Genomic DNA, 13,555 nt, shown 5'->3' on the forward strand with positions numbered 1-13,555 from the left:
AATCTAGAGTGATGTCACATTGTCCAACGCAACATGCTTCACTGGCCGTCAGCAAAGAGAGTCCAGCTCGCTGTGGTAACGGTAAGGCACCAGGCTGCCAACCGTACCGGCAATCTCTCCAATTGGTAGATTGTCCGCCATTAACATCAACGAGACTCTTCGAGACTGGGTCCCGGGACGACGTGGTACGGAATGGACACCATGCTGTCCGCCGTACCGGCAATCTCTCCAATCGGTAGATTGTCCGTCATTAACATCAACGAGACTCTTCGAGACTGGGCGCCGGGACGACGTGGTACGGAATGGGCACCATGCTGTCCGCCGTACCGGCAATCTCTCCAATCGGTAGATTGTCCGCCATCAACATCAACGAGACTCTTCGAGACCAGACCTGGGCCCCCGACGTGGTACGGAATGGGCACCATGCTGTCCGCCGTACCGGCAATCGGTAGATTGTCCGCCATCAACATCAACGAGAGTCTTCGAGACTGGGCCCGAAGACGACGTGGTACGGAATGGGCACCATGCTGTCCGCCGTACCGGCAATCTCTCCAATCGGTAGATTGTCCGCCATCAACATCAACGAGACTCTTCGAGACCGGACCTGGGCCCCAAGGCGACGTGGTACGGAATGGGCACCATGCTGTCCGCCGTACCGGCAATCGGTAGATTGTCCGCCATCGACATCAGCGAGATTATTCGAGACATGGGCCGTCGACGTGGTACGGAATGGGCACCATGCTGTCCGCCGTACCGGCAATCTCTCCAATTGGTAGATTGTCCGCCATCAACACCAACGAGATTCTTCGAGACTTCGAGACCTTCGAGACCAAGGGCTTGCTAAAAATCCCAGCATATCTACTTTGGTACGGTGTGGGCACCTGGCTGTCCGCCGTACCGGCAATCTCTCCGATTGCCCGCCCTTGCTGCATAGTAAATCCCTGTTGCTGGGGAGTGTGGTGGCGTGCACACACCACACATTGCAAAGAAGATCTGCCCGTGGTTGCTTAGTCTTGCGCCTGTGCTTGTACGGCTCCACAGCTGGGCATCATCGCCGTGGTTGTGGACCGAGCTCCCACGCTAACCACGAAGGCAGGCTGGCTGGGTCGTTCGTGCGGCGACATGCGTCACCTCTTGATTCAAATAACAAATTTAAAGGGACCCTCTCACCTCGAAAAAGTTAACGAATTGGCATGAAAGAGATGTATCTTGGTTCAGAAAGAACAAACATGAATATCCACCAAATTTCACTTAAAATATTGCTCGTTTTTTTTTTTTGGGGGGGGGGGCCATAAGCAGACTGGTTATTGATTCATCTTTTTTGGATCGATTCAATCATTGATTCATTTGTTTTTTGTTTGATTCAATCACTGTTCGATTCCTTCCAAAAATTTGGTGAATCGATTCCTTTTGATTCAGAGAATAAAAAAGGAATGATTCACGTTTGATTCAGCCAAAAAGTTATTGAACGATTCTTTTTTGATTCGATTTAAAAATAAAGATAAATATCAGGGATAGTATTGTATTTGTTGTGTTCTTTTTGTTGGTATGCAACTATCATCACATGGCAGTAGTGTTAACATTTGTTGATGAACTATGTTTGCTTCATTTTTTTAAGGTACATGAATCGTTAATTTGTTTGATTCAATCAACCCTGATTCCCAATGCGTTTGATTCAATCATGGCTTGTGAATCAAACCATCCGGACGGTGAATCAAACCTTTTTGATTCAACAAATTTTGTTTGATTCAATCCAATCGATTCAATCACGGTGAATCAAACACCAGTCTGGACATAAGACTTTAACTTTTTTCCCTTTCCGGGGCCTTACCTGTTCCTATCACGTCATTTGGAAGCAATAATGTGGTATCTTGAAAGCGCGGGAAATGTCACGCGCAATTTAGTATCTATAAAACCATGGCAAAAATTGTCTTACCAAAGTTTAAGTAAATCGGTGATGTCAACATTAAGAGGGGGCATCCAAATGCATTAGCCCCTCTGAATCCAAAGTGCTGCAACTTTGAATCTAAATATTTTCGATCTAAGGCATTTCTCGATGTTGCGAGTGTCGAAACCGGTGATTTCCAGCCAAGGACCCCAATTTGGGTATCTCAACTCAAAACTAATGTTAACGTGAGAGGGTCCCTTTAAAGGGACCCTCCCACCTTAACATTAGATTTGAGTTGAGATAGCCAAAATGGGGTCCCTGGCTCACAATTACCAGTTTCGGCACTCACAACATCGAGAAATGCCTTAAATCGGAAATATTGAATTTCAAAATTGCAGCAGTTTGATTCCTAGGGGCTAATGCATAGGAATACCCCTCTGAATGTGTGACGTCATCGCAGATATCTAACGAATTTTAAATGTTTGACTAAAACGTTTTGTAGCACGTGGTGGTATATGTTGCTTTGAGCTGCCGAACTATTGCTTCCAAATAAAGTCGCTAGGAACAGCGGAGATCCCAAAAAGTAAAAACAAAAGTAAAAGTCCAATATCTTGAAAACCGGTGAATATTTTTCGGTGAAATTTGGTAGATATTCTTTTTCGCTCTTTCTGAACCGAGCGACATCACTTTCGTGCCAATTCATAAACTTTTTTGAAGGTGGGAGGGTCCCTTTAATCGTATTTGTGTTAATTAACGTATTCTGTCAAATACCGGCGTCCTACTTTGGTGCCGTCCATTCTTAAAATCATCAGTTCACTTGCAGACGATGATTAGAAGCTTTGCTTCCAATGGAATGCACGAAGCAATGACTGCATAATGCATTCTTTGTTTTAAAAACAAAACTGTGCTATAAAAATTGCACAAAACTTGTTCGATATCTAATCTACCTTTGGTGGCTTCAGCTTACCTGACAGTTCATTTATGTATCCACATTGCTAGGAAGCATATCATCCGTCTAATCCAAACATAAACTATTCTCGTTGTTGAAACTGGTGACGCACAAGCTGACGTAACGTTAGTGGAGACTTCATCTCAAAAAACAGCCTGCATGGGCTAAAATCCCGGGGGGCGCGTATGGCTCGTATCATTTGCGAGGCACGCGACGGGAGCCTTGAGGAGCTTTCCATGCTAGAGCGCCTCTAAACCCAGGTCTCACTTGGAGATCGATCTCACTCGGAGATCATGAGTCTGTTGTAGAGTGGCGTCATTTTACGTCCAGTCCACCGAACCAGTGTGCACAATTGCTGGCGGTGGATACCAGACTCCCCCCACGGGTCGTCATGTGCGAGGCAAGGTCGGGGATAAGATATCACGGCAGCAATTGAAGATAAAATTGAGTTTATTCATGTAAATGCTATTAGGCTGCTACATTTGCACAATGAGTGAGTGCAAAGCTTCTCTTTAATTGATATTTATCATTATCCAAGCAGACTATTGCCTGATACGTCTGAGTCTATATTCACTTCATCCAGGAAAATGCTTCAAAATCGCGTTTTTCGTCGGTAAATAGCATTGCAACCTTGCGTCAGTTGACACAAGCTTTCACTGCCGCATCCGGAATCTCAGTGCATAGGTGTCTATGCATCATGAGCTTAGGTATTGTTTCCTTTTTCGTTAGATCATGCTTCAACTTATAGCGCTTAATCGTTCATGCCAAACAAAGTTTGCGGACTTGTGATATATTTCCTTCAACAAATGTCCGTCAAATGAGGCTACAAATGAGCTGCTTTCTTCTGCCAATTATGTTACTATAGCACGTTGCTAATGGAAGGTGGTTATGAATAAGACTATTTGCAGTTGTGCCTCATCATCACTTATTTGCCAAATGCAATTTCAATTGCTGCTGTTATCCCCGGCTATAGTGTCTACGGTGGCGAGCTTTCTCCGCGGACCTTCAACTTCAAGACCTTCTACTTCAAGACCTTCAATTTCTAGACAACTAAAGGGATATTCTCGTCATACTGTACTCTCGATGACCTGCATGTCGGGCGTGCCATGTCCTGAGGAGCGTTGTTTTCAATACCCTCAGTGCACATACTGCACCAGACTATATTTACGGACGTTGACTGTTTGCTTTAGGCACTGTTTCAAGCATTGTACGATGGCCGAAAACAATAGTATTTGGTAACGTTTTCAAGTGCCATTTGGAGTATCCGAAACTACGACGCAATGTTAGTCGGAAATAACGTATCTAGTTAATCATGTTATCGCATGATGTTCTTGTTCATTGGCAAACATTATTTCAGCAGTCGATACGTCCTCCAAACTTCAGTAACCGTTACTATATAGTCCCCGTTCGTCACAAACAACCGTTGACATTTCGTCAACCTCAAATTCGAATATATTAACCGTTTACACGCACGAGAATATCCCTTTATCCAAACTAGCAAGTGTGTCTACTGTTTTCTTACTAGGCAAACAAAAGTTTGTCACAGCATGTGCGCAGTTCACTTTACCTATGTGCATTCATACTAAAAGCCATTCGTCCACAAGCAAGTTATTTGCGCAATTGACGTAAGCTTTCATGAAGGCCAAACCAATGCTGATTCGTCAATGCTGATTGTCAGCTTGAAAGTAAAGATGAGCAAAGTGGTTCAACTGAATCTTATGGTTGCAGTAGGGCATATTAGAAGTAAGTAAGTGACAAGTATGTGTCAGCAATTGCTTATGCTTCTTAACCCTAGATACTTTTGATTCAATCCTTTTGGTGATGACGTAATGTGGCAGAAAACAGTAGACACGCTTCATCTTATCGGAAACCCTGAATGATTGGTATTTGTGAGCATGTGTGCCTGTGAGTGTGTAAGGGTGGATGTGGGTGTGTGGGTATGTATGTGCGTATGTGAGGATGTGCGTGTCATCTTACAAGTAATTTAGTGAATGAGTGCATAGGTACTAGTTTTCAAGTAAATACGTGCATGAGTGCATGTAGTCAGTGGTGTATGGAACTCGCATTGTGCCTGCCTGCTGCCAACGAAATATGCAAGCCCACACAGAGAAAACAGTTTTGTTGTGCGAAACTTCATGCTGCTGGCAGGGTTTACATGCAAGTCACATATTGCAGGTCTACCATAAGCAGAGCAATGTGACATCTGATAAGTAACTCACAGCAACACATACTCTGCATGTCCAGGGAAAGTGAGTTGTGCTCGGAACACATTGGCCAGACAGTTTTGTCCTATCAAATTCAGAATTGTTTTATCCTCCTCACAGTTGTCATTAACACTTCATGAGCACACATTATTGCTAGATCTGAATGCCAGCTGCCTATTGCACTGCTGGCACGTAGTTGGAGACAAAGGTGCCGCCAGTTTTCCACCTCGCTGCTGATACAATGCAATACTGCTACAAAATGTCCGTGTTCTGTGTTTTTAGTGTTGTATGTTTGTAGTATATGTGTCTTGCGTCGTATGCGCATTACCTACATAAGTTTTAAGTGTTCCCGCGAAAGTAGGTACTGAATTAGCTCAAGCCAGGATTGCGTTGCGGAGATATTTGTAGCCCATACAATGTTTTATGGCGTCATTTACGACACTTTCTGTTTTTTCTTGTCATTGTATGCACGTGAGTTGTGCCGCATGTTGCGCTTGCAAATCATGTTCTCAATGCCATTTTCTTTTGATACAATTGGTCACCACTACACATCACTCGCATACACTCGCCCAAGCAAGTCGGATATCAATCACTGTCCAGAAGTGCATGATGCATTCAACCACGCATAGAACACTGGCACACCAAGAACATGAACTCACGCAAAAACGAGAGGACTATTACACGACTTCGCATTGGACACACCGCTATCACACACAACTACATCATCACAAGAAGCCCGAGACCGAAATGCAACACCTGCAACACTTTCATCACTGTCAAACATCTGCTACTCACATGCCCACAATACCAACACCACAGGACAAACATACAAACATACTGCAGAGACGCCAACATCCCACTAACACTCACAACACTGCTCGGGGACTTACACCCCGAGCTAACAACACTACTCATCCACTAAAGACACAACACTGGGCTGATAAATGACCTGTAAATCTCCTCCCCTAGAGCCAAGGACAAAAAAGCCAAAAAAAAGCCAAAAAAGAAGCCAAAAAGAAAAAAACAACATTCAAAACAATAAGAATCAAAATAAAAGACCCCAGAATGGCAAAATGGCAAAAAAAAAAACAAAAAACGAAAAAAAAAACAATAGAAGGGGCAATCCGGCTACCCGGGAGGAGATAGCTAGGAACCCTGACCCACCTCTCAGCCCACCCTTACGAGCCAAGAAGACGACGGACACTTCAAGACAATGGACGGACCAACAACGAAGACGGACGACAGAACCGGGCCCAAATACAGAACGCTGTGGTGGCCCGTAAGCCACAAATACCATACCATACCATACCAGTGCATCATGCAGCAGAAGAAGCTTCATTGAACACACTCGTCATCATGAACGGCATCTTAGGAGCTTCATGAGTTTGGATCTGTGACCAGTAAGTGGAATGGGAGCATAATGGTACACGCTACCAACCAGATTTTTTTATAAACAAAAACATTACGTTTATTACCGTTTGGAGGTGATTTGTTTTATTTGGTCATTGTGTCAATGTCATGTTTGATCATATAGGTAACGAAAAGCGTACCTATTCAAAACGTTTATTCCTTGTCATGATGTGCCTGCAGGTTGTTTTCGCAGTATCCAATAGCAACCGTGTATGACCAGGCGCCGCTTGGACGCCTTGTCCAGCCACGTCTTCCGGGACTGTGTGATGACTGCCTCTGCAATCTCAAGTGCCAGTTTCTGCCTCCGGCCTATTTCTTTATCAAAGGATGTTGGTAACTGAACGACCAGCTCTGCTCCAAGATTCCAAATCGTTTTACGGTATTTTATCCCTACAAAACGTTAATATTTGCTGGACGCGTTGATGCCCGAATAGGATGACCTTTATTCCTAGATACAGGCATTCAACGTTGAATCAATTACGCTTCTAGCCTTCTGTTTATTGGCTTTACATACTTTTTATTAATATTTATCATGTGTCTAGCCTGCAATTCATTTTACTCACCACCATCGGACGTCACAACTATAAGCTTATAACTACTATATACAACTATAAGCTATAAGCAGCTATTCGCTGACTTGACATATGATATTTTCGCGACGACTCGTTTCGCCCTTCCGCCATGTTAACTAATCATCCGTTACATCTTTATGTCAACAGGTATAGTACAAGTCATCCTTACCGTCGATACCGTAGAAGAATTTGCCGTCGACCACGGAACACATATTGTGCTTCCCGTTGCTGGTAATTTTTTATTTGTCACTTAGGTGACAGTTACTATAGTTCGTTTTCTTTTTAAAGTTCGGCCCTGACTGTAAACATCTTTTTGAACACAGCACGAGAATTACTGAGAAAATTGGTTAGCGCCCATTGATACCGTTGTGTTAAACGCGGTGCGATTTATTAATTAGTTCAGTTATCACTCCTGACAAATCGTCTATCCCTGTGGGGTTGTAAATATGAGCAAATACGAGCTGAGGGGTCTGGGAAATAGGAGCCAGAAAGAAATAACTTTGATAAAGTTTTTCATCAGTGAAATTCAACGTGCGACAACCATTTTCCTCTTCTTAGTAATTCAGCTAGCAATTCTCGTGCTGTGTTCGAAGAGACGTTTACAGTGAGGGTCGAACTTAGGACGAACTATGGCACCTATCAGCAGATATACGTTCATAATGCAACAAGGGAACGAAAAGCGTGTTCAAAACTTTAACTCATTGTCCTTATGTGCCTGCAGGCTGATTTCGCAGTATCCAATGGCAACCGTGTATGACCAGGCGCCGCTTGGACGCCTTGTCCAGTCACGTCTTCTGGGACTGTGTGATGACTGCCTCTGCACTCTCAAGTGCCAGTTTCTGCCTCCGGCCTATTTCATTATCAAAGGATGCTGTTAGCTGAACGAACAGCTCTGCTCCAAGATTCCAAACGTTTTTACGGTATTGTATGCCTACAAAACGTTAGTATTTTTTGAAGGCGGTAATACTCGGATGAACTGACCTATATGGGTGGGTATTCAACGTTGAATCAAGTAGGCTTGTAGCCCTCTGCCTATTGACTTCTAAGGGTTTTAGTAAAATTTATATAATATCTCATCTGATCAGCATTTTCACTCTCAGTCGTCGAAATTGAAAAATCATAAGCTTAGAAATCCGCGGACTTGACATATTATATTTTCTCGACGATTCGTTTCGACTTGCCGTCATGTCAGCTAATCATCCGCTGCTTCTCCTATTTTCACAGGTGAATTACCAGTCGTCTTTACCGTCGATACCGTTGAAGATTTTACCGTCGATCAGGGAGCACCCATTGCGCTGGCCGTTGCTGGCACTTTTTTATTTGTCACTAGCTATTAGTTATCTGCAGATATACATTAGCCACCTGTGCACCCGCTTACACAAGCTCTCAGCATCTAGTTCTACGTATGTGTGTGTTTGTTTTAATTGAATTGCCAATGAATTCGGTAGACATGCTCCGCCCGCAAACATGTACCACATGATGCAGTCCACTGAATGTAGCAGTTAATCTCTCGTAAAAAGCAGTCATGTTTTCGTATAGTGTAGGTTTGCATCTATGTAAGCATGTGTTCACACTCATGAGCGATCCACACATGATATTGCATTTCCTGTTCAGTTACATTTTTTAACACGATGCTCATACACTGCGTTGTTATCTTTCTTTTTTTCGCCTGCTCCTTCCTCCAACTTGTGTCTTTGAGTATTTCAGTCACATGCTCAAACGTTCTTAAATGCTCTCGCCATCGGTTTACGCATGCGTTGAAAACGGACACGTGTTGACCAAATTTAACAATATGCGGACAATGGATCGACTTCTTGAAGCCTGTGGACGTGATAAACCTTCTCCATCACCATCAAGAGATCAACATTTTCGAAGACACTTGCGTACGGCTGGTATGTGTTCATATTTGAATGTCCATTGTCAACACGTTGCAGAATGCTTTACATTTTGTGTGATCATTTACTGTCCTCATTCCTACACAATGCCAACCTTGCCTATATTGCCTTGGCAAGTTCTTTGAGCACTTAATACTGGACTTGGGCTGCGAAAGCTAATGACAATTTGGGGAGCTTGATATTGCAATGGCTATGATGTGAATGTCCAATATGGCGAACAGCTCGACTATTCACCATTGTCAACGCTTATGATAGCTAAATATCATTTTGCTTGGTGTACATTCACGTCTCGTTTCCTTGCTCCATTTGTACCTCACCGGTCTTCCGTCCCCACAGGCTTCGGCTGCAGCACAAGCCACATTCATCGGCCCAATCATCAGTTATTCATCCTGCAAGTTTTAAGTCACTTCGTTGTGACCCGGACATCGTCATCTTTCAACGACTTCAAATGACTATTTCATTCATCATCGTCGATCAGACTCATCATGTAAAGACACTTCCATAATGCTATCTGCCATCTACGTTTGTGCAGGAAGCAAATATCAGGTTGTTATTAGCTGCAGGCTACTCAGTACCGACTGAACTACTGGCAGTAGTGTGCGAGCACCTAATACTTGTATTGTGATACCAAAGTAAAACGGATGATAGCTTAGCGCATAGCGCCCTACCGCTTTCCACACACACATAAAACAAAACTTGACTTTGGGCATTAGCACGATGGCAAGATTAACCGGCAGTTTCGCTGTTTTTCACTGCTTTCATTGGCAGGTGTTACTGCTCATTCCCGTTTCATGTGATGTTAGAACAGCCTTCACCATAGTCCTGTTTTCTCCTTTGCCGTTTTCCATAGACATCCGATGCGACATGCACTCCAACGATCGGTCAGGCGCATCACCGTCAATCCGGTCGCCTGTTAATCAGTTCGTAATCACCGTCAGTCTTCGACATCTGTCAACACACTTGTTCACATTATCGCCTTACTTTTGATCTTATCAATATGCAAGAATGAGTGCAAAATGCATTGCAATATTGCATCAGTTGATGTTGTATCGCAATGACACCGCGTCCTCACCTCACATCTGTTGTGCATACTTGATCACGAATGCCAGTTATACGCAGATTCACATGGTGAAGTTTTACTCCGTTGACGTTTTCTTTCCATTCTTGTAGTCTATCAAGAGTGGTTACAGTTGCATATGCGGCCTTACACATGCGTCCTTACATGCTAGCTGATTGATATGTTGGACACATTGGTTCCTGTAACTCCAAGTAGTTCTGCATTGGTATTGCTTCACTTTATATGTTCTACCCAAAGATCGTTTCTAGTTTTGTCTTAGCTTGCAGCTGTATGCCATGAACATACAGGGTACTGCGCATCTTTATCGTGACATTCCTGTAGTTTCGTCGCTTTCGCGGATGATTAGGACCATGAGCTCAGTTGCAGATGCGTCCAGCAGCCACCGACATTTCTACACTTTAAATTCCTAGTCTCGGTTCTTATCCACATACCAACATGATTTGAACATTTCACACGATTAGTGATGAAATGAACAGGTATCATCTACTACATTATATTTTCATGTAAAGCACACTCCAGTCTGTGAAAAAAGAAAACCATTAGGAGCAACAATCATGCCTTAGACAGTATAGTTGCCATAGATATTACGTTGTGTAGCGGGCAGGCCGGTGCACGAAATGGCGAGTGTGAATGCAGGAATGCGTGTGAAAAACTGCCTAGGTGTGGAGTGGCTGGTTTGTCTTCCGTTACATCGTAACGGGCTCTTGACGTAGTCTTTTTAGTAACACCAATCATCTTTCGAACTTGAATTAACGTAATTGAAAGTTGGCTATCACATTTGGAGCCAACTTATTTGCTAATTGCGTCAAGGGCGGGCAGCGCGGTGCGTGGATGCCTTTTGGTAAAGCTCACGTCCTAATATACTATCCTGCCCTTACCAAGCGTGCATCCATGTTTCCTCCATCCGGCTCCTCGTGCCGCTGCCTGGAATATTAGCCTACGGCTAATATACCAAGAGATGGAAAACTTTTCGTTGGTATGGAATATGGATGCCTCGTGGTTCAACTGGTGATGTTCAAAACAACTGTCCCGTGTGTCAGGTAGGTCTTACTTACTCACTTCCCGCTTCATTTTTTTTTCGGCCGCGTCCAGTGTCGTAGAAATCTATTTACCGTGATTCACAGTACACGTATTTATCGAGAACATTATGAACAGTGGCTTATTACTAGTGTCGGAGCGCCGGGAGACGCGAGCAATGACGTCATCGATGACTGACGTCAGCCAAAGGTGATTAAATACAAAATAATACAATCCATTTTCGACTGCTGTGCTCCGTGACGCCATTTTCAGGCTGGTGGAGTACATAAATCGGAAACCATAGATAGACGCACGAGACACATTACTTACATTACAGGCTTTCCAGGTGTGTAATGTGTATGCACATGGAGACATATGTGGTCACCTTGCATACCTGGGGGGAGTTTTTTTTTTAATGCTTCATGGCTGCTGCTGGACTTGTAATGATGAATACCCCAATATAATTATTCTTAGATTGTATGCCTCCAAATGTATGCATGTAGCTACTACTTACAACTGCATGTGAACGCTAAGGAGTTGTGCCACGTGTTGAAATCAGACACGAACTCAAAATGTCGGCAAAACAACCTCTACCTGGCACACCACTGCTGCGCTACTTTTTATCTGATGTAACCGCAGGTTGTTTGAAAAGACAAACACTAATCGTTAGAATTGTGTTTTTCTATTGAAAAACAACCGGAGCGGTTGTTTTTTTGTTTTTTTTTTATTTTGCTGTATCCCATGTTAAGTCAATGGACGGCGATGTCGAGACTTTGCAGAGACATTTTCAATCGATCTTTGTACAAAATTTTAGAGATAGATTTCGCCCAAACTCTTATATCTTGTAGAGGAAAGAGCATAGTACTTGCTGGTATGCTTCGTTAAGGTGGCAAAACTCATTTTTTCTTTTAAAGTTAATTTGAAATTTAAAATTTTTAACATGGAATGGCAATGGGAGCGTCTTTATTCCTCTATAACTTTTATCTTTAGTAAGATATATAGGTGAAAAGTTAATATAATATACAACTTTTGATGCTCTTTCCACTGATGCATAGGACGTCACTGCACGATGTGCCGTTTTTAAGAAAAGCTGTAAAAAATCAGGGCTCGACTGTGACTTGAACCCAACCACATTAGAGTATACGAACAGGTGACGGGGATACCTCCCGTGTGCGGATGCGACACTGATTATTGCTAAACATTAGCATTCGGCCGCCTTGGGGGCGCCTTACAAAGCTTCTATCTCCACAACTACTTGACCAATTCACTCGCGGTCTTTTGTGTGGGATAGCTTCTTCCTTTCTTACACGTAGTGTGCTATTCTCGATGCGTATGGGTGACCCCTAATGCACGTGCCACGTTCAAAACGATGAGAAGTCAGTTCAGTAACAAGTCTAATAACTCTGTAGTTAGTTTGCCGATTGCGCTGGTACTTTGCATGGATGTTGGCACGCACCCGGCAATGCATTTCCATGTGTCACGGTTGGGGTGCCGCTGCACGTGCGCACGGACAGGGTGACGCTTCCAGATCTCGAGAACGGCTGGGCCGATTGTGATCAAACTTGGCACACCGCTAGAGGCTGGTTAGTAGGGTGCCGTGCACAAGTCAGATGGGACCCGTTATGCACGTGCGCACGTGCAGGCTGACGCTTCCAGATCTCAAGAACGGCTGGGCCGACTGTGCTCAAAATTGGCATACCGCTAGAGACTGGTTAGTAGTGTGCCGTGCACAAGTCAGTTAGTATGTATTTTCATGTGCCACGGTTGGGGTGCAGCTGCACGTGCGCACGGGTAGGGGTCGTTTCCCGATCTTGGAAACGGCTGGGCCGATTCAGATTAAATTTGGTACATCGCTAGAAACCGGCGAATAGAGTGCCGTGCACAAGTCAATTGGGGCCCAGGCTGCACGTGCGCACGTGCAGGGTGTCACTTCGAGATCTCGAAAACGGCCGGGTCTAGAGTGCAGTGCACGTCAGTTCGTAGCACACCCACTCCGGTCTGCACGTGCAAGGCTCATCCTCTCGTTTGGCGGCGGGCGTTTTTGCGGCGTTACAGAGGTGCTTGCTCAAACAACCTGCGGTCCCGCGATGCGGAGCCCAGCATCGCAGATGCTGGTAACCGCAGGTTGTTTGAAAAGACAAACACTATTCGTTAGAATTGTGTTTTTCTATTGAAAAACAACCGGAGCAGTCGTTCATCGGGCTATGTTTTGCATGTCTGGCCGCGGATTGGGGCACCTTGCTACCTGCCCAAACTACTGCAACGATTTTCGTAAAAATTTCAGAGCATGGGCTCGCGGAGGCGATCTAGCTGCTGGTACCGGTCGCTACTCGCTCAGAATTCTTTTGCGCGTGGCACGTGCGTTTCCATTTTCCCCATGTTAAGTCAATGGGGGTTGGGGCTTTTTTTGCGCCATCGCTAATGGCGGAAAAACGAGCCAAGAAAGGGGTGGTTTTCTTCCAGGCATTTAATGGCAACACGTTCCGGTACACGCCAGTGTGCGCCGTTTACCCGTCAGAATCTCGGAACGTTTCTTTGCACG

At 44.3% G+C, this 13,555-nt stretch overlaps 1 long non-coding RNA gene across 3 annotated transcripts; it reads left to right on the forward strand.

The window, feature by feature from the left end:
• The first annotated feature begins 3,422 nt into the window (after positions 1-3,422).
• LOC122387042 lies at positions 3,423-9,591 on the forward strand. Of its 3 annotated transcripts, none has more exons than XR_006257490.1 (4): positions 3,424-6,441; positions 6,632-7,943; positions 8,248-8,915; positions 9,255-9,591. It is a non-coding gene; the product is annotated as an uncharacterized LOC122387042 (long non-coding RNA). The 3 variants fall into 3 exon arrangements; XR_006257489.1 differs by having other exon boundaries at positions 6,632-7,254; positions 7,745-8,915; XR_006257488.1 differs by having other exon boundaries at positions 3,423-6,441; positions 6,632-8,915.
• The last annotated feature ends 3,964 nt before the right edge of the window (positions 9,592-13,555 follow it).

The sequence above is a fragment of the Amphibalanus amphitrite genome, unplaced genomic scaffold (assembly GCF_019059575.1).
Source record: "Amphibalanus amphitrite isolate SeventyFive unplaced genomic scaffold, NRLGWU_Aamphi_draft 000271F_arrow, whole genome shotgun sequence".
In the NCBI taxonomy this organism is placed as follows: Eukaryota; Metazoa; Arthropoda; class Thecostraca; order Balanomorpha; family Balanidae; genus Amphibalanus; species Amphibalanus amphitrite.